This window comes from Paroedura picta, chromosome 3, assembly GCF_049243985.1.
Source record: "Paroedura picta isolate Pp20150507F chromosome 3, Ppicta_v3.0, whole genome shotgun sequence".
Taxonomy (NCBI): domain Eukaryota; kingdom Metazoa; phylum Chordata; class Lepidosauria; order Squamata; family Gekkonidae; genus Paroedura; species Paroedura picta.
Genome location: NC_135371.1, coordinates 160,043,225 through 160,064,358, shown reverse-complemented (window position 1 = coordinate 160,064,358; position 21,134 = coordinate 160,043,225). Strand labels below are relative to the sequence as shown.

The 21,134-nt window shown below is 47.2% G+C and overlaps 1 long non-coding RNA gene across 2 annotated transcripts in view; it reads right to left on the bottom strand.

Moving 5' to 3' along the window:
- Positions 1 to 8,946, bottom strand: part of LOC143831370 (uncharacterized) — a 104,781-nt gene extending 95,835 nt beyond the window's left edge. For both annotated transcript variants that reach the window (XR_013228852.1, XR_013228853.1), the window contains exon 1: positions 8,853 to 8,946. This is a non-coding gene — a long non-coding RNA (uncharacterized LOC143831370). The remainder of the gene's footprint in view (positions 1 to 8,852) is intronic.
- Between the last annotated feature and the right edge of the window lie 12,188 nt (positions 8,947 to 21,134).

Here is a 21,134-nt window from a genome sequence, read left to right as displayed (position 1 = left end):
ACTGTGTTTATTGTTTTTTAAAATATCTATCTTTGTCCCATAGGGTTTTTAAAAAGGCAAACCTGGTTGTTTTCATGTATATTCGCTTAGTCCAGAAGTGGGACCTTACAGTGCTGACTCAACCTTTCTAAATCTGTTGAAGTCAATGGGCTTGGAAGGTTGTAACTCTGCTTAGGACTGCACTGTTGAAGGGATGGATTATGGTTACAGTCGAAAGCAACTTCAAAGGATAGATCAGCGGCATTAACTTTGTGGCTTATGAAGAAGAAGAAGAAGAAGAAGAAGAAGAAGAAGAAGAAGAAGAAGAAGAAGAAGAAGAAGAAGAAGAAGAAGAAGAAGAAGAAGAAGGAGTTGTTTCTTATATGCCACTTTTCTCTACTCTCAGGAGTCTCAAAGTGGCTTATATTCGCTTTCCCATTCCTCTCCCCACAACAGACACCCTGTGGGGTAGGTGAGGCTGAGAGAGCCCTGATATTCCTGCCTTCCCTTTCCTCTTCCCACAACAGACACCCTGTGAGGTGGGTGAGGCTGAGAGAGCCCTGATATCACTGCTTGGTCAGAACAACCTTATCAGTGCTGTGGCGAGCCCAAGGTCACCCAGCTGGCTGCATGTGGGGGAGGAGCGGGGAATCAAACCCAGCTTGCCATATTAAAAGTCTGCACTCTTAACCATTAAACCAAGCTGAAAGACCTTATGCACCAAAATAGGTGTTTCCATTATGAAGGCTGGTTCCCCTGAGAGAACAGTAGGTCTACGTAGCAAAACTGTTTGAACATTGTTTTTCCATGGTGAGCAAATGAATAGCCAAGTGTTGGGAAACAAAGACTTAAGAAGCACTATTTACTGCTCACGAAAGCGCAAGTGAAAACAAGGGATATATTGGGACATCGATCTGGCAGAGAATGAAATAAAAGAGGGGAAAAAAACCAAAGAGGAACAGTGTCATAGTTTTCTTCATTCAAGATTCTTACTTTGCCTTTGTTCAGGCCTATCTCTACTACACAGCTGTTTTGCTGTTTGTACCACCTGGAACTCAGCAACCACCTGCAGAGAGGATGGGCCCTTTATCCATGGCACAAAACCTCACCATTCAGGGAAACCCCCAGCTCCAGGCCTTCCAGCAACAGCTCCTTCAAGGTGGGACCCACCTCCCAACCCTAAGCCTGGCCAAGTAATGGCCTTGCCCACTTCCTGGGGAGAGGCATCCTGGGTAATGCCTCTCAGAAAAGCCACAAGTGGCATTCCAAAGAGCTGATATAAAGCAGCAAGCTGTCTTTAACCAGATACTTTCCTGCAAAATAAAACGTGACTTTGCTGCATTGCTAACTTGCCATTTGTGTTTTCGTATGTCTCTGCATAAATGCATGGGCTTCCTATATATTTGCAAGGAAAATGGGGTGGGTGGGTGGTATCCATCACTGCGCTGCAAGTCTTGCCACTTTAGCCCTTTGGAAACCTGCACAACAATCCTTAGAGCCGATGCAGAGAACGGGCCTCTCTCAGCAAAAACACCAGCGTATCATCTGCCAAGGGCACTGGCAGAATGGCTTTGGGCTGAAGGGCACCCCTCAGCTGAGTGTGCTTCCTACCTTGATGGTTCTGCCTTCTTGTTCATGCCCAGAGGCTTTTATATCATAAGGACTTGCTCCTCCCAAGAGGCTGCATTGGACTAGCAAGTAGGGCTGCCAACTGTCTGGAAGGAAAATGTCTTGTCCTTTTAATAGAGTTTAATGGGGTGTCATTTACCTCCGCCCCTTGGAAAGCTTCTGTTGTCCTCTTATACACATAAAGTCTGGTTTAAATGAACATGATTTTCTCCCCCAAACCAACACAGACCAATCACACCAATTTCCTCTAGTCGTGCCATGGTTGTTTTTTGTTGTTCAATCTGTGGTCCAATCACAGCAAGCCGTTTAGCCTCCTGGAATCTCTAGGGCTGCCACTTACAAGTCACTGGTGGATATTCTCCTCCTTTTGGTTGCAGCCCTTCTGTTGCCTTCCTCTGCGCATCAGGAGGGAAAGGGGGGGGGGGCAACAAGATGTGATTTGCTATGTCATTTCCAACAAAAATCCAGAAATGACATTGCAGCCATGCTGAGAAGCTCTAGGAATTTCCCAAATCTCTATGATAGTTACCATAGAGAGCTGGGAGGTCCTAAAGTGTTGCAGCGTGGCCATGACATCACCTCCAGGTTTTCACAGTAAGTGATGTTGTGACCCATGCAACACTGTCTTTTCAAGGGATTTATCCCCCAGAAGCTTCTGCTATTTTTGAGAGCCAGGGTAGAAGACCTATCTCTAATCAAGTTGCTGAGTGGAAATTATGATTCCTCAGGACCAAAAAGAGTGTGTGAAGCCAAGGACCTTGCAAGGACGCAAATATGCCTAAAATTAGTATATGGCCAAGCCCAGCTGTATCTACAGCAATATTTTGTGCACACCTAAAATAGGCCTCATGGGGCGTCACCCCAAGGGTCAGACATGATCCGGTGCTTGCACAGGGGATACCTTTACCTTTAAAATAGGCATAGGAGGACATCTCATGTGAATGTGGTCGCTTCCATTGAGCTACTGGTGGCAGCTCACCCTTCATGAATTACTACTTTCTGTAGGATTCATTCAGTCCACAAAACACTGTTTTGAGAGCCAGTTTGGTGTAGTGGTTAGGAGTATGGACTTCTAATCCGGCGAGCTAGGTTTGAATCTGCGCTCCCCCACCTGCAGCCAGCTGAGTGACCTTGGGCTTGTCACAGCCCTGATAAAGCTGTTCTGACCGAGCAGTAGTATCAGGGCTCTCTCAGCCTCACCCACCTCACACGGTGTCTGTTGTGGGGAGAGGAAAGGGAAGGCAACTGTAAGCCGCTTTGAGACTCCTCCGGGTTGAGAAAAGCGGCATATAAGAACCAACTCTTCTTCTTCAGTAATATCAGGGCTCTCTCAGCCTCACCTCTCTCACAAGGTGTCTGTTGTGGGGAGAGGAAAGGGAAGGCAACTGTAAGCCCCTTTGAGACTCCTTCAGGTAGAGAAAAGTGGTTTATAAGAACCAATTGTTCTTCTTCCTCTTCTTCTTCTTCTTCAGAGAACTTCCTACGTTTTAACTGTCCTCATGAAATAATAGATGTTGTATTTGTCATGTCTACCTGCCTGAACAAACATATATTGATATAATTTACAATTCAGTCATATTCCCTTATTTTTTTACCATTTTACCAAGTTAAGGGACAGCTAAATTGTTGACTTGCCCTAACATCATCACATGACCCTAGTTTGTTCTGGGCTTAGGATCAGCTGTATGACAGCCATCCTAAACAGGTCTGCTCAGATTCTGACTCAGATCTGTTCCAGGGTGCTAACTCGCAGCTCTTAGATTAGCTGCTGATCATTGTAAAGTTGTTTTAAAACATTGCTTATTCTATAGACCTAGAAATGTTAGTGTATTAGGAAAGACAAAGAGAAAGAGAAAATAAAGGAATTCCATCTCAATCTCTTATTGGCAGCAATTAATTATTAAAAGGAATAGTTGCAGGCTTGAAACCTATCCAGAGGTCATGCCCTCTGACCTGGAACCATTTCTGTTTAATCTTAGTTGTCTGAGATTAACAGCAGTCCCTTAGAAATCACATGCTCAAAATCCTTCCTTCTCTTTTAATGACTGTTCACACCAGCTTACTTTTCCCCCTGAATGTTCAACTAGGCACAAATGTGGAATTCCAGGGCAAAAATATGTGCCATTCCAAAAGAACATTTGTGCCATTCATAAATGCAAACCATGCCAAACCCTGTGAAAAAGACATCAATAGTCCATGCTCCTGTAGAATTCCAAGTCCTTATGAACCATGTAATTTTGTATGGTTTGTTGTGTGAAGGCTGAGTATTATACTGTTCTTGCTGTTAAATTCCCAGGTCCAAGAATTTTCTCCCACTCCAAAAAGATATGCACATCTCATGGAATGTGACTCTAAGCAACAAAGCAAGTGTGCACATATAAGGAAAATACACAGGTGTTTTGTCATGGCCCATGCACTACATAAGGTTGCCAAATTCCAGGTGGGGCCTGGAGTTCTCCCAGAACCACAACTTCAGACTAAAAAGGTCAATTCCCCTAGAGGAAATGGCATCTTCAGAGGACAAACTGTACAGCAAGGATGCCCAATGTTGTCATGTTTGTCGGTACCCTTGATATTGTAAGAGACTACCATCAGTTGGGCAGTGGTAGATCGGTCCCACTGCCCAGCTGACTGAAAGCAGATTAAGATGGGAGGAGCTCCTTTTATTTATTTATTTATTTATTTATTTATTTATTTATTTACTTACTTACTTACTTACTTACTTACTTACTTACTTACTTACTTACTTACTTACTTAGATTTATAGCCCGTCACTCCCGAAAAGGCTCATGGCAGGTTACAACATGTAAAAACCCCAATAAAATTCCCCTAAAACCAATATACAATATACAAACCACAAAACCTATACAAAGAGCCAAGATATAACGCGGCGAGATAAAAAAACGACTAAAACCCACCCAACTAAGACCTCCAGTGGTGGACGTGGGAGAATTGATCTTCCCGCCGCCAATAAGATGATTAAAAGGCCCTGCCCAGTTTCTTCTCGTGGCATCTCTCCCTCTCTCACCCAACCTCATCCTCCACAGGTCCCACTACCCCCAAATCTCCAGGAATTTCTGGAGCCTGAGAGGGTGATGCTAGCACTAGGAAGAAGCAAGTGAGTCATGTGGAGGAACAGGGAATCAAACTCAGCTCTCCAGATTAGAAGCCACCGTTCTTAACCACTGCATGATTCCAGCACAACCAACTTGTCATGCCCAGCTGTACAGCTTTCTAGGCAAGCGGCTAACAAAAGGTAGTTTGCCCTGGACTTCCTCCAAGCAGTAACCAGGAGTAGCCCGGCTGACCAGATCTGGCAAAATCAGGCCGGTTTAGGTCATTCAGGCGGCTAACCCATGAACAACATGTGTAAACCACATGGTTCCTAAAGGTCTGCGATTCTACAGGAGCATGGCCTATTGCTGTCATAATGTGCTCTTCACATGTTGCCCTTTCAGAACGACACCCACCCTTGGTTTCACATTTCTTAGGAGGCAACCCTGAGAAGAAGATCCAGGGCTAACCTCCGATGAGCCCGGTCTCCGAGGAAACCCTCGCTGCTGCCGGCCTTCTTCGGGTCAAGGTGTCTCCCTCCTCCAGAAGGTGCCGTGTGGTGTTCTCTCTCAGCCCGGCCCGCCCGGCCCCGCAGTCTCGCCAACGCCATAAGTAGGCTGAGAAATATGGGGCGAGGAAATGTCTAGCAGGGGATTCTTTATTTTTTCCCCTCCCTTGCCTTTTAATAATGAGGTTTCTCCACAGAGACAGCATGAAATTGGCTGAAGACGTAATGATTCTTCACAACCTCAAGGCGGGTGGCCGTCCACCGGGGAGCCGTGCTCTCCTCATTTAGCTTGTTTATTGTTCAGGCCTAATTAAAATGTTACACTATCCTGCCTTTTACATCTTATTCCCAGCTAATGAATTCACCGCCGACTCGGAGCAATTTTAATAAAACGGCTCGGCACAAGCGGACGGGTCGGGGGGGGGGAGAGTTTGGGGAGGGGGGGGCTGTGCGGAATAGGAAAAGGAAGAATGAAACGGCAATTATACAAGATAAGCATTAGATACTCGGATCGGAATTGCCTCCCGGAGCAATCGGGAGACTGCCCGCCGTGCCGCTGCCATAAATACGTTGCAATCCATTTTATGATAATTGAACTCATAACTGCAGCTTTTGGAGGTGGGTGTGAATTTTTTTTCTTTCCCCGATGCAGATTAAAAAAAAAAAAAAAACATCAAGAGAGACTTGGCCATTAAACAGAGAGAGAGAGAGTAAGAGAGAGCTTCGAGTCTGCCAGACACATGGTTGCTCCCTCCCCGCCCAGGTCCATATGGAGGCAGCATATGGTGCTGGGGGTGGAGGGGGGGGGCTTTAGGGAAGGTAGCTTGTTTGGACAGACATGGAACAGAAGCACCAAAGAGGGAGCACCGTTAGATGGCCATGGGAAGTCTAGCCCGTCACATGTCGCCTTGGCCCAAGAGACAGGGGTTCTTGCTTTAACTGTGTCCAAGAAAAGAGATGATGATTGTTAGGCATGGTTTCATAGGATGGGATAGCTGCAAGGATGCCTGGATGCAGTGGTTTGCTTGGATCCATTCCAATATGGTTTTATTCCTCGGTGTGGGACTGAAACAGACTTGGGCCCATTCTGCACACGCTGGATAATGCACTTTCAATTCACTTTAGAATTCCAGCCCCCAATTTTTCTGCACAGGAAAATTCACCTGCAAAAGCACACTGAAAGAACCTAGGTCGCCCTGGTACAGAGCTGGCCAAACTGTGGGTCTCCAGATGTCCATGGACTACAATTCCCATGAGCCCCAGGTGCTATTACCAACATAGGGATGCCAACCTCCAGGTGGGACCTGGGGATCCCCTGGTTTTACAGCTCATCTCCAAGTTACAGAGAACCGTTCCCCTGGCTGCTTTGGGGGGGGGGGGATTCCAGAACACTATAATCTACTGAGATCCCTCCTTGACCCAAATCCTGCCCACTCCCATGGTCTCCAGGTCTTTCCCAACCCAGAGCTCACAACCCTATTTCAACACCACTTCCATCCAGCAATTGTGTCCTACCAGATGTCATTAATCTTAGCCCTTTTTGGTCATTGCATCTTTGGTGCACCTGCCTTGAACACTGGGGAAGCACATTAGACTCGGTCCTTTCTGAAAAACAGTGTCCCCATCTTGTGTGAATGAAGAACGCATGCATTTCAAGCAGGTACCCGCAACATACCTGGGTTTCTGATTTTGTGTACTGAATCTGTAAAATGCACACTTGCTATATTCACACAAAATGACAATCACACCTCTCCAGAGGATAGCATGTGGCACACTATCTCACCACTCAGGATCGTTGGGCCAAAAATATAACAATTGAGAGGGGCCAGTGTGGTGTAGTGGTTAAGAGTGGTGAGCTGGGTTTCATTCCCCGCTCCTCCAAATGCAGTCAGCTGGGTGACCTTGGGCTGGTCACAGTCCTGATAGTTCTGTTCTCACAGAGCAGTAATGTCAGGGCTCTTTTTACTCCCACCTGCCTCACAGGGTGTCCGTTGCACGGAGAGGAAGGGAAGGCAATTGCAAGCCACTTTGGGACTCCTGGTAGCTAAAAGCAAGGTATAAAAAAACAACTCTTCTTGTTCTTCTTCCATTACTGTCAGGACCCAGTTAGAGATACACAGAGAGTTGTCCACCATCTCGAGAAAAATCATTACATTTATCAAAAGGCTTTGGGCCACCCTTGAATTATTACACCTGAGAAGGACCCTCAAATTTGTTCCACGTATTGCTTTAGCGTGAATGTTATGTCAGCTTTGTTGTTGTTGTTAGGTGCGAAGTCATGTCCGACCCATTGCAACCCCATGGACAATGATCCTCCAGGCCTTCCTGTCCTCTACCATTCCCCGGAGTCCATTTAAGTTTGCACCTACTGCTTCAGGGACTCCATCCAGCCACCTCATTCTCTGTCATCCCCTTCTTCTTTTGCCCTCCATCGCTCCCAGGATTAGTCTCTTCTCCAGGGAGTCCTTCCTTCTCATGAGGTGGCCAAAGTATTTGAGTTTCATCTTCAGGATCTGGCCTTCTGAGGAGCAGTCAGGGCTGATCTCCTTTAGCACAGACTTAGGGACTGTTCTGTCAGCTTAGGGATCACCAAAGATTTCATCAAACGTGTTTTGCTTTAGGACCCCTCCCCAATTTATTAAAATGTTATTTTAGGCAAATTGCCATGATAAATGCAATCCCAGTGCTACTTATCTATGGGCACAATAATCCTTGGTTGAAAAGACTAATCACACCCTAAACACACACACACACACAAACATGGACACGACTAGCTGAGACAGGAGATGCGTCAATCCGATGCTAGTAAAAGTAAGTCTAGCATAATTTCCTCTGGGAAATTTAGGTCTGTTGATAACTCGGTGGTAAACCACCACCCCTCCCAAGTATTTGCATGGGCATCTTAGGCAGTGCTTAAGACATGTTGACGGAATGATTCACCTCTCTTTATTTACATTATTTATTTACAGCCCTGTCCCTGGTCTCATTAATGGCCTGAAAGGTGGCTTGCAAGGGTTTTCAAAATTAATGCGGATTAATCATCAAAGCAACAGTCAAAGATGCCTGAATACTTTAAAATATCCTAAATACGAGGAGGGAAAATCTTAATTATTTAAAATTGCCTGCAAAAAATGCTTTAAACATTAGCAATAATATTAATAACTTTTGGGGAAAAAAACATCAAAAGTCACTTTTCTGGCTTCCTGTTTCAAATAGGTTAAAAGGGACGTCATTTTTTAACCCTCAGCACAGATGGCGTGGGCACAAGACAATGTGTGCGCACGTGTGTGTGTGAGAGAGACAGAGAGAGATGGTGTGTGGATTGTGACCAACCTCCAGGTAGGACTTGGATTTCTTTTGGAATTATAATTGATAATATTCAGGCAACAGAGATAGTTTCCCTGGAGGAAGAGACAGCTTTGGAAGGTGGCCTCTATGTGGCATCACCCTTTCACCCAGAACCACAGAAAATCACCACCTCCTACCTGGTAGATTTTTGGGTCTGGGGTCAGGGCAGGATTGTCTGCTGGAAAAAACAGGTAGGTCCATGTAACTTTTACCTGAGCCCCCGGGGAGGGCGGTATATAAATATAATAAATAAAATAAAATAAATAAAAATAAAAATAAAACCAAAATCAGTTTGAAAAGGAAGATGTTCAGTAAAAAAAAATCATGCTCTTGCCTTGGAATCCAGATCTCATCTAGGCCTCTGTCCATTCCAATGCACTGCATGCCTCTATAGACAGAATGCTATGCTCAGTTGACTACGTATTAGAGCTTCCACTCTACCAGGATTCTCCTTCCAAGCACTCCCACAACACAGGACAAAAGCACCGTGTTCCACAGCTGCATCACAGCTATGGTGATGTCATTAAAGGAATTCTGGGGGATCCTGAGGAAGGCAGGAGCTCTTCCATTCATTCTGAGACAGTATTTTGGCCCCTTCCAGGGCTGCCAGGAAACCCCAGGGTTTCACAAAACCCTGGTTGAGAAAGCCTGGTTAATACCCTCATTTCCACATGCATTTCCATGCTTTTACTTTTCCCTTCTTTGGGGGATTTATATCCATTCTGCACCCCTTTATGAAACCACTTGTACCCCAATCTTTTCATGGAACCTGATTTTAAGAAGAAAAACAGCTGTTTTTTTTCTACCCTACTTTTCACTGCCTGAAGGAGCCCCAAAGTGGCTGACAAACTCCTCTCCCTCTCCCTACACCAGTCAGTATGTGAAAAACTTAGAGAGCTCTAACTGCTCAGCAAGAACAGCCCAAAAAGAACTGTGACTGGCTCAAGGTCACCCAGCTGGCTACATTAGGAGGAAGAGTGGGAAATTAAGCCTGGTTCTCCAGCTTAGAGTCCACTGCTCTTTAACCTCTACACCAGGGGTAGTCAACCTGTGTTCCTCCAGATGTCCATGGACTACAATTCCCATGAGACCCTGCCAGTGAACATTGGCAGGAGCTCATGGGAACTGTACACCATGGACATCTGGAGGGCCGCAGCTTGACTACCCCTGTAAAGGTATTAAGTGTACTGTTCAAATGATAGGCATCTGTGGACCCTGCTCAATGTGTATGTGTACCGCCCCCCCCCCCCCAGACAGGCAGGATTATAGGATCATCAATGCTGACCTGGCTGGAACTGTTAGTGGGTTGGAGAACATATACCACCTCTTGTCTTCTGGCTCCTATTTTTAGCCATTGTATGCTATAAGGGGATTTTATGGGTTTTATGCTGTATTTTATTGATCTTATGTTGTAAACCACCCCGAGACGTTCTGTCATGAGGAGCGGTATAGAAATGTGAATAGAAATAAATAATAATAAACAAATAAACGGGTTATCTTAGAATTCTCAGTGTTTTGTTTTGTTTTAAAGCAAGACTCTATAACCTTCCCTTGTTTACATGTAAGTAAAAAGGTTTACATCCAGGAGAGGAAAGTCTAGAAACACAAGGGTGTTTTTTTTTTTTAAGTTCACTTCAAAGGCATATTGAGATATTGATATTTTAGAGCAGAGGTAGTCAAACTGCGGCCCTCCAGATGTCCATGGACTACAATTCCCATGAGCCCCTGCCAGCGGATGCTGGCAGGGGCTCATGGGAATTGTAGTCCATGGGCATCTGGAGGGCCGCAGTTTGACTACCCCTGTTTTAGAACCTTTGCAAAAATATACCCATCGTATTGATATATCGGTATAAGCATGTGCAAAAATTAAAAGGGGATGCTGGGATGCTACTGATAACATCACCAATAACAGCGGCACCAAAGCACCCTGATTATTCAAGGGACATGCCGAGGAAAATAAACAGATTCCACAACTCTGAAAATAGAGCAGGAGGGCAGATGTGTGGAAGAACCACCCACCCCACCCCCAATCCTATTCCAATGCTTGTAGTTTGACTATCAAGAAAATCAGGAGTCCATTGAGCATATAGGAAAACCTGCAAATGGGATTACAACTTCTGTGGAGGCAGCGGCTGCCAAAGCTATGTTATTAAACATCTGCACAGCCAATCAAATCTCCAATGGCCAATCAGAAGCCCTGCAGGGCAAAAGTCCCATCTTTCTAAAAACACTTGGTGGGTTCCAGGAAAGCTGCCAGCAGGCAAACGATGAAATTTTGGTTGGATGAACTCATCCTTTTAAGTAGGAGAGCCAGTTTGGTGTAGTGGTTAGGAGTGCGGACTTCTAATCTGGCGTGCCGGGTTCGATTTTGCGCTCCCCCACATGCAGCCAGCTTGGTGACCTTGGGCTCGCCACAGGGCTGATAAAACTGTTCTGACCAAGCAGTAATATCAGGGCTCTCTCAGCCTCACCCACCTCACAAGGTCTGTTGTGGGGAGAGAAAAAGGCAGGTAATTATAAGTTGCTTTGAGCCTCCTTTGGGTAGAGAAAAGCGGCATATAAGAACCAACTCTTCTTCTTCTTCTTCTTCTTCTTCTTCTTCTTCTTCTTCTTCTTCTTCTTCTTCTTCTTCTTCTTCTTCTTCTTCTTCTTCTTCTTCTTCGTCCCACCTGATCCTGGCATCCTAGCCTCAAATAGAGAGTAATACAGTGTTGGACTAGAATCTGAGAGTTCAGAGCTTGAATCCCCATTCTGCCATGGAAGCCTGTTTTGATGACAATGGGGCAGTCACACACTGTCAGCCTAACCTGCCTCACCGGGTTTTCGTGAGGCTACAACCAAGGCGAGGAGACCAATGTAAGCCATGGGGGGGGGGGGGAGAGAGAAATGGATTATGAATGGAGTCAGTAAATAATCCCCAGAAGCTCAAAACAATGATTTGCCTACAATTTAGCTCAATGCTTCATGGGAAGAACAGCCCTCCGGTTCCTCCCTTTCCGATGCAAATCATTTCAAAAGACCAATGGGCTCATCATACCACGAGGGTATCCCAGCTCATGCCACAAGGAAAACTGGCCAGAACCCCCATAATCATAGAATCATAGAATCATAGAGTTGGAAGGGACCTCATGGGTCATCTAGTCCAACCCCTTGCACTATACAGGACACTCACACCCCTATCACTCATCCACTGTAACCTGCCACCCCCTTGAGCCTTCGCAGAATCAGCCTCTCCATCAGATGGCGATCCAGCCTCTGTTTTAAAATTTCCTAAGATGGAGAACCCACCACTTCCCGAGGAAGCCTGTTCCACTGAGAAACCGCTCTAACTGTCAGGAACTTCTTCCGGATGTTTAGACGGAATTTCTTTTGAATTAATTTCCTCCCATTGGTTCTGGTCCATCCCTCTAGGGCAAGAGAGAACAACTCTGCTCCATTCTCCATATGGCAGCCTTTTAAATACTTGAAGATGGTTATCAGATCCCCTCTCAGTTGTCTCCTCTCCAGGCTGAACAGACCAAGCTCCCCCAACCTTTCCTCATACATCTTGGTCTCCAAACCCCTCACTTGACATACTCCAATTTGTCTACGTCCCTTTGCCAAACATATCCCACAACTGTATCTGTTTCCATCCTCCCAAGAGCCTTATACCAACAACAGCCACTCATGACTGTGAAAAGCGGAGCTGTCCAGCACTGGAAGGCTGCATCTTCCTTCATGCTCTACTGGCAGGACCCCAGTCATCCCAGACCACCCAGGGAATTGTGATGCTCTGAACAACCAGTCATCCCAGACCACCCAGGGAATTGTGATGCTCTGAACAACCAGTTGGCGCTGCCTTTGTCACAGGGTCAGGCACATATGCCCCCCTCCTAGAGAGGTAGATTGGTGTGACAATCAACATACACTTCCAGACCCCAAACCACTGTCTGACAAATCCAGGTGTAAACCCCACCACCACCATGGCTGACTTTGCCACGGAAGGCCTGTAATAGCTGCCCAGAAGGGGGAATTTTGGCTAGAGCCACTTTTCTCCCTCTCCAAGAAACCTGCGCTGGCTAAATGGCGCTATTATTACAGATGCAGGAGCCCTGTATTTTATGTCTTCTGGGTGTCTGCCAAGGGGGGGGGGGCTTCCAAATAGGAGGGTTGCATTAGGTAGCTCTTTCTCCCACCCTCTTTTTATTCTCTTTCTTCCCCTCCCTCCATTTCTCTCCTTGTTTCCTCTCTGAAATCTTCCTGCAGATTCTGGCAGCCCCGGCAGCTGGGAGCTTGTGTGCGTGTGCTTGTGTGTGTGTGTGCGTGTGAGTGTGTGTGTGTGTGTGTGTGTGTGTGTGTGTGTGTGTGTGTGTGGAGTGCACGCCTTTGTGCCGGGATGATTGATGCTGACACTATAACAGCAGACACACCGCAGTCCATCACTGCAGTCCCCCTGATTAAAATTCTGCTCCGGCTCTGACTGCAGCACTCCACAAATGGAATATTCTACATAATTTCCGAAAATGCTTCTTTTTATCACCCATTTCTCCTCTATCAGATGACACCCAGATTGATGGGAGATGACTCGTCTGACATCTCCCCGGTTTTACAGGCCCAGATTTACCACCCCCCTTAACCGCTTTATTGCCAGCGATCCAAACCGACTGCTAATGTTCTCCCGGTGCCGGTGCAGGTGTTGACTTGTGGGGAGGGGGGGGGCAGATGGGGGGAGAGGAAGGAGGAGGAAGAAGAAGGCTAGAGAAAGGAGCTCTGGAACTGAACTGGGGAGCACTGGTTTAATGGGCAGGAGGGAGGAAGCAAGGCATAGCTCTCAAAACGAAACCACCAGCTGCCCATTTGTAACAACAAAAGGAGACAAAATGGAAATAACAACGGCACAATTATCCCTTCCTCTCTCTCCCCCTTCCTCTCACCTCCCCTGTACGCCTGGAGGCCTTTATTATGACCCAAGCATGGCTATCTTTCTCTCCGAGGGACCTCTGCATCATTTTACGGCATTTTCACTGTTTTAACCCGAAGTGCTTGGCAAATTTTGACAGCTGTAACCCATGCAGACACACACATACTGGCCACCTCCTTCCTCATCCCCCCCACCCCTGGAGTGGCTTCCAGCAGAGAAAGAAGGGACTTTGTTCGGCCACACGGTGTCCTTTGCAGAGTTCGGGTCCTCACTGATTTAGGTGAGGGATGGGTTTTCCCTTCGCAGAAATTTGGATCACACATGTGGCTGTTCAGTTGTACAGGTGAAACAAGAAAGGGGGGTGGACAGGGAGCGTGTTTGGTGGGGATTTGAGCTTCTCATCTCCTTTGGTGACCTCGGACATTAAGGATCAGCCTCGGTTTTCTCAGCCCTGATTCTTGCCCCTCGGTCAGACCAGGGGGGAGAGAATGGAGGGTCAGTGCAACAGAATAGAAAGGGTCACTTCTCATCTATCATTATTTTATTTATTTTATTTATTTATTTAGATTTATATACCGCCCTCCCCGAAGGCTATCATGAGGTAGAATGGCACTGGGGAGCTGGTTGCCAGCTTCTGGAGTATAAAGAGGTGGAATTGTAGAATCACAGAACCATAGAGTTGGAAGGGGCCATACAGGCCATCTAGTCCAACCCCCTGCTCAACGCAGGATCAGCCCAAAGCATCCTAAAGCATCCAAGAAAAGTGTGTATCCAACCTTTGCTTGAAGACTGCCAGTGAGGTAGAGTTTGTGGGAGAGGCTAAGCAGGGTCAAAATGCTGTAGGCTCCACCTTCTGAAGTTGCTGTTTCCTCTTGAGATCAGTCAAGGTGACCTTGGGCTAGTCACAGTCCTGCTAGAGCTGTTCTAACAAAACTCTCTCAGCCCCATGTGGATGATCTGTACAACTTACTGAACCTTTGAATTGGAGGAAGGAGCCTCTGCGGAGAGTTGTACTCTGCTAGCACGCATGTCCAGGACCACTGGGCAGACCAGGGCAATGCCAGCCTCTCCCAGAACTGGAGGGGCACCAAACCAGCCCTCCCATGGCAGAGGCAAACAGGCAAGGCCTCCCTCTGACCAGCCTGGGAAGAGGAGTGCCATGCCATACTGAGGCCCTCAGGCAGTGGGTGGGGCCTGCCCTGTCACCAGGACAGAAGGCATAGTGATGTCACATAGTGATGTCACAAGCCCCCCCTCACAGCCATGCCAGACCAAGGCACTCAAGCGCTGAATGGGTACAAATGCCAGGTGGACACGAGCCACGTAGCCATGGATTGGGCGGCGTGGTTGGAAGGGCCTCAACATGCTGCCATCGCACAGAAATGACATCAGCACATTGGAGGTGTTGCTCTGGCTTTTGGGCAAAAGAAACCTGTGAAGCCGGCCGCTGGCTCCATAGGTTTTTGGGGAGAGAAGCCAGCTCTGTGAGTTTCAGGTGGGGGAATTTTAGCACACAAGATGGCAGCCCATGGGGCGACTCAAGGGATTTCCCCACTGTTTTGCACCCCTAAAGCAGGAGGGAGGTGTCAAATTGGGGATTCTTCCAACCAGGGGGCACCCATAGGTGAATTTATCGTGTTCTACCATTCCTGTGTACCTGCTCCTCATGCTAAAAGCACTTTTTCTTTCCACATAGAGTAATTCATCAGAAGGACGATGAACCAATTAATTTCTTGTATCACATATTAATTATATGGATTTTTAATTGGAGCTTGTCTCTTCTGTGAGCGGTTTTTTTCCAGTGGGTTCTTTGACTAGGACTCCTGTTACACATATGTGTGAATTGAGCCAAGCCATGCCTTCAACATGTATTTAGTGAACAGCAAATTGTTCCTCTGTTTGGTTCGGTCCAGAAGGTCTCAATTACAAGGAGGACTTGGCCGGTACCCTGGGAGGAGATGGTGGGGGAGAGACCGCAAGTGTGCTGGATCCGAAGGTGCAGATTTTATAGCTTCTGTGCATGGAATGGCGGGCAGGTTCCCTTTCCCCCAGCCTGATGAAATGTCACCTATTTCCTGAAGGTATCTCTCTCATATAATTTAATTCTTCATTCTGAAAATTGTAGCAGCTTCCCTTAAAAGCGGGTTTCTCTCCATTCTGACTTCACTGGTATGCTTATCGGAAATCCCCAAAATCTTATAATTGGAGGAATGAGCAGGGTAAGCAGGTTTGTTTGTTTGTTTGTTTGTTTGTTTGTTTGTTTGTTTGTTTGTTTGTTTGTTTGTTTGTTTGTTTGTTTGTTTGTTTGTTTGTTTGTTTGTTTGGGGATTTATATTTAGCCCTGTCTCTGAAAACTTTGCCATGTTCTATTTCATAGATAAGGGGGTATATAATTCATTTATCCTTAGGTTTCTGTTTCTTGATAATGTATCAAGAAAAATTATTCAGGTTACTGAAGTTTTAACCTGAAGTAACCTGAAGTTTTACTTTTTAAAACTGAAGTTCTGAGGATGCTCCTGGTGTATGGAAGAGGTTTCTTTCTTCTTCTTTCAAGTCACAAATGACATGGCAATGCCATAGGGCTTTCAAAGCAAGAGATGTTCAGAGGCGGCTTGCCATTGCCTGCCCCTAGACTTCTTAATGGTCTCCCATCAAAACATGGAGGAGGAGGAGGAGGAGGTGATAGTATGCCGCTTTTCTCTACCAGGATTCTCAAAGTGGCATACAATCGCCTTCCCTTCCTCTCCCCACAACAGACACCCTGTGAGGGAGGTGAGACTGAGAGAGCCCTGATATTACTGCTTGGTCAGAACAGCTCTGTGCTGTGGCAAGCCCAAGGTCACCCAGCTGGCTGCATGTGGGGGAGGAGCGAGGAATTAAACCACTCACCAAGCTGCTCTTCTGAGGTCTGATGATATCACGATATCCTGGGCTATCCAGGTCAAGACACAAAAGTGATGGAAGAGGAGAAAATGACTGGACACAAAGCTGTGGTGTCCTGCTATGAAGGGGTGATCTTATCTTGCAGTTCCTCCTCTTCCTCCTTCACTCCATCAAACTGTGGTAACATCCCTAAATTACTTGGCCAAGAGGTGCTGGATTAATTCTGTTGGGGGCTATCCACCATGACAACAGAATGAAAACTTCTACATCTCCCAGTTAGAGCCTCTTGTGGCGCAGAGTGGTAAGGCAGCAGACATGCAGTCTGAAAGCTCTGCCCATGAGGCTGGGAGTTCAATCCCAGCAGCCGGTTCAAGGTTGACTCAGCCTTCCATCCTTCCGAGGTCAGTAAAATGAGTTCCCAGCTTGCTGGGGGATAAACGGTAATGACTGGGGAAGGCACTGGCAAACCACCCCGTATTGAGTCTGCCATGAAAACGCTAGAGGGCGTCACCCCAAGGGTCAGACATGACTCGGTGCTTGCACAGGCGATACCTTTACCTTTACCTTTTTATATCTCCCAGTTACCAAATGCAAAGTGCCAGCAACATGCTGTCTCCATTTTCTTCTGCTTGTAAGCTTCTCACGTGCATTTGATGGGCCACACGACAGAGTGCAGGACTTGATGATCCACTGATCTTCACCAACAAATACAGTATCTACGTTCTGTGCTCCTAGATCTGTTCCTTAGCTAGACTATACAGTCCCTGGTGGCTTCCTGCACCCAATTCTAGTGTTATCTTCCATAGTATTGCTTAATAGACTGAAATCTTGTAAAAGCTAAAGCAAAAGTGTCATGGCTATCAGAAATAGCTTCAGATTCAGTAAGGGATGATCAGCCCTCAGTATCTTGTGGGGCTGAGTCTGAACTTGGTGGCCACAAACTTTTTGTAGGAAGGAGAACCTGAAAAGGGCATTGATATACATTGCAAAGCAACGGGGAACCATTTCGATTATGATGTCAATTGTTTGTTATCATATCGTTTGCTACAATATCTTGGGTGAGCCAGCACAGATGAGTTCAAAGAGGGTGAAAAAAAACTTTCAGGAAGGTGCTCAGGGAGACAATCTCATGAACTCCTTTCTGTCCTCACCAAGCCTTTCTCTAGCACTTGTCTTAGAACCAGTCCAACCGTGATGCTTCTGAAAATGACCTTGAACCATCATCACATAATTATAGACTCTCGTGACCTTGAAACATGCTGGACAGAGTATCACAGCAAGATCATGTCTTTGAGGGAGAGAGTTATGAGTCTCTGAGCTTGGGAAGAGCAGCTCAGATGCCTTGAAGGGTGACCCTGAATCAGTCCACACAAGGCCATCTGCTGTCTTGAGGTGGCAGGGAGCCTGATCAGAGGGAATTCAACAACTGCTCAGTGTACAAGGCCAGTGGCAGCATACCTTGAGGTGGGCAGCTGTCAAAGCCCTCTGCTGCTGACCCCTACCCACCCACTCACAGTGCTCCACCACCTGTGCTTTCAGATTCATGTGCTGCCCAGTGCCATTGGATAAAGGGATGTGAGCATGGGCCATGGCAGGCCATGATTAGCAGACAGCAAAAGGTCACACAGGCAGGTGAAAGGCATGTGGGTAGATGGGAAGGAAGCAGGATATAAAGCAGAAAGCCAGGTGGTTGGCAGAGGAAGGGAGTCTTGGGAAATTCTGATCAGGTCCCCCCAAAACCTGGAACCAGCCCCACCAGTGTACACCTTCAAGCTAAAGCACTACTTGGGCACTACTTTTGTACCATGAACTTGCCCTTGAGGGACAAGTATTTGGCAGCCATATGGTCCTGCTGACATAGGGAAAGCTGGAGCCTAGAGGGCTGCCAGAACAACAACTGCTTCCTTCTGGAGCTCTCCAAGGTCCTGCAAAGTTAACTTTGCTACCTCCTTCCACTGCTGCATAACCCTTGTTGACCTTTGCCAACCTTGCTTGTTGGCCTGTGGGATCACAGTCTGTTCAACACAGGACAGGCTAATAGCTTTGGGCATGACGTTTAATAATGGTCCATTTCCATAGCGATACAAAGTCCCAGAGTTTGCATTGGCAGAGCAACCCCGCAAAATCCCCTCGTGTCGAACCCTACATGTTTCTCCGCCAGCGCTGCAGTTATCAATCAATTAATTCATTGCACAGTTCTCAAGAGCTTACGTGTATACAAATTGCACATTATACAGACAGCCCAGAGATGAATACATACACTTTGGTCCAGAGAGTAGAACTACCTTCATCCTGGGCTGGTTGTACCCCTGCAGCAGGGCATTGAAGTCAGCCTTTCCCCTGGGCACAATGAATCCTATCTTTGCCCTTTTGCCGCTGCGGCAAGGAATAACTCCGGTTCCTGGGGGCAGAAGCAATGAGGTGGAATCAAGCACGGGGGGGAAATTTAGGCTGAATCTTCTGGAATGGCTCCCCAATGGGATGAGTTGCCTTCCAGTATCACTGAAACCACCTTGCATGAGACATTAAAACAATAGAGCTGTACCAGGGCCCTGGGGCTGGGAGGGGGTGGTGGAGAAGAGACAAGGTGTCCGAGTCACTCGGAGGATCGGCGAGACACGGATGTGCAACCAGCACATTGGAAATCGGCACAGTAAAAGAGAGAAAGAAAGCTCTCCCCCGCAGGCAATGAGAGAGGCATGGTGTGAAGGGCATGGAGGAGGGAAGGCATGGAAAAGGAAAGGCAGTCAGACTGAGCAATCCCAAGGCCAGTGGCAGGGGCTACAGCAACTTGAAGGAAAGTGCATGAGTGCATGGGGTGTGAGATCCCTAACACTCTCCATTTCTGGGGTTCATAATCATCTCCTGCCGATACCCATCTAGGAGCCCCAAAATGGGTCTGTTTCATGGCTTGATCTGGTTGAACACAAAGAAGTTATAGCTAAGCCCTGTGATGCTGCAGGAATTCATTCAGTCTGTGTGGCAAAGACCAAAGAAATGAGGAGAAATGCCTAGAGTGTCGCAGACACTGTACCATGACCTGCAGCTATGTCACAATGTCCACGTCATCGTCTGCCCCCCCCCCATTCCTTCTCCCAATGCTCATCCGATCAAAGACAGTGATAACTGAGGACAGTGGAGGGAGTCTGCTTGCTAGGGTGAGCCCACTGGTGAGCCCACTGCCACCTGAGATCCTTTAAGCGGAATTGCTAAGGATGGAACCGGGGACCTTCTGCATGCAAAGCAGGCGTTCTACCACTGAGCTACATCTACTCCAGCTTCTTAAATTAGAATCACAGAACCATAGGGTTGTGAGGGGCCACATAGTCCATCTAGTACAACCCCCCACTTATTGCAGGATCAGCCTAAAGCATCCACAATAAGGGCCATTTCGCACGGCTTCAAAGTAGCAGAATGGTTGCTATTTGGAAACGCTACTAATTTGCCATAACCCACGACGTCGTAGACAATCTGCAACAATCCTGAAACCAATCAGCAAAAAGCGCTTCGTTGTGGCGCTTTCGGGGGAATCCAGAAAAGTGGATTCACCCTCCGGATAGCGATACACTCCTGCAACCAATCTGCAACAGTAGCGCTAAAGACCTGTGCGTTACCATTGTTGCTGGTTCTTCAAAGTCCCTCCCCCTGGCTCTCTCCTCCAAACTTCCGGCGAAGCGATCGCCATTTTTTTTTCTCCGAGCGAGCGGGGATAAACGCACCGGCGAGCCTCTTTCTGTTTAGAGGCTTCCCTGGCTTCAGTCCTTCACCTTTAGTCACTAAGCACAAACCACTGAAAAGCCCGTTTGCTGAAATAAAGTCCCTTTATTTTTTACAAATAAATTCAGCCGAAAATCGTGCCCGTGAGAGGGGGGGGGATTTTTTTTTTATCACTCGAGGCAGCGTGCAAACGATCATACAATCAAACGACAGCTCACATTAGGCAGCTGGATGGGTCTCTCCGTAGCAACGAATCTACCTAGATTCGTTGCTATGGGTCGTTTTTTTTTTTTTTTAAACCTTTCTTAAAGGGAAAGGGGCTGTTTGGGAGCATGCTAACGGCTGCCCATTGGCTGCTTGACGGCCAGGGGCGGGACGAGCTTGGCAATAGCGCTTCCTTTCTAGCGATTTCTGCCGAGACCGGAAGCCTGTGGGAAACGCTAAAAAACCCAACTGATTCCACTACAAAGGCAGGTATGCATAACGACGAATTCCACTATTTTAAATGGCGATTTTTCATTCCGCAAACAATTTGCAACAAAGATCCCTGTGCGAAAAGGCCCTAAGTATCTGTCCAGCGTCTGCTTAGAATCATAGAACCACTAGGGGCCAAGCCCACTGCATTCAGGAATACTATGAGCACTAGATTGGGGGGTGTAAGAACTCTACAGATGGCTCTCCCTCCCCCCAGGACCTGGAAAGGCTGCAGACTGGAAGGCTCCCAGGAAGGGAATTCACCAGCAGGGGCAGCTCTCACGTGGCAGGGATCTGCAGCCTCCGAGCCACAGAGGGAAGTGGGAGGAGGAACGGGTAGTCAGGGGTGAGGGACAGAAGGTGATTGGCTGGCTGCTGGACAGACAGGCAAGCTGGTTGGAGGAAGAGGCACTCAGGGGTGGGACAGCCGCTCTGAGTGGGTGTTAAGCACTGAGTGGCATTGAAGCCATGAGACCAGCTCCTCCTCCAAGCTCTTACCAGAAATATTATGTGGAACAGAGAGTTGGAAGAGGCCACACAGGACATCTAGTCCGACCCTTTGCTCAATGCCGGATCAGCCTAAAGCATCCTTTCTCAATTTTTTTACCATTGAGAACCCCCTGAAATATTCTTCAGGCTTTG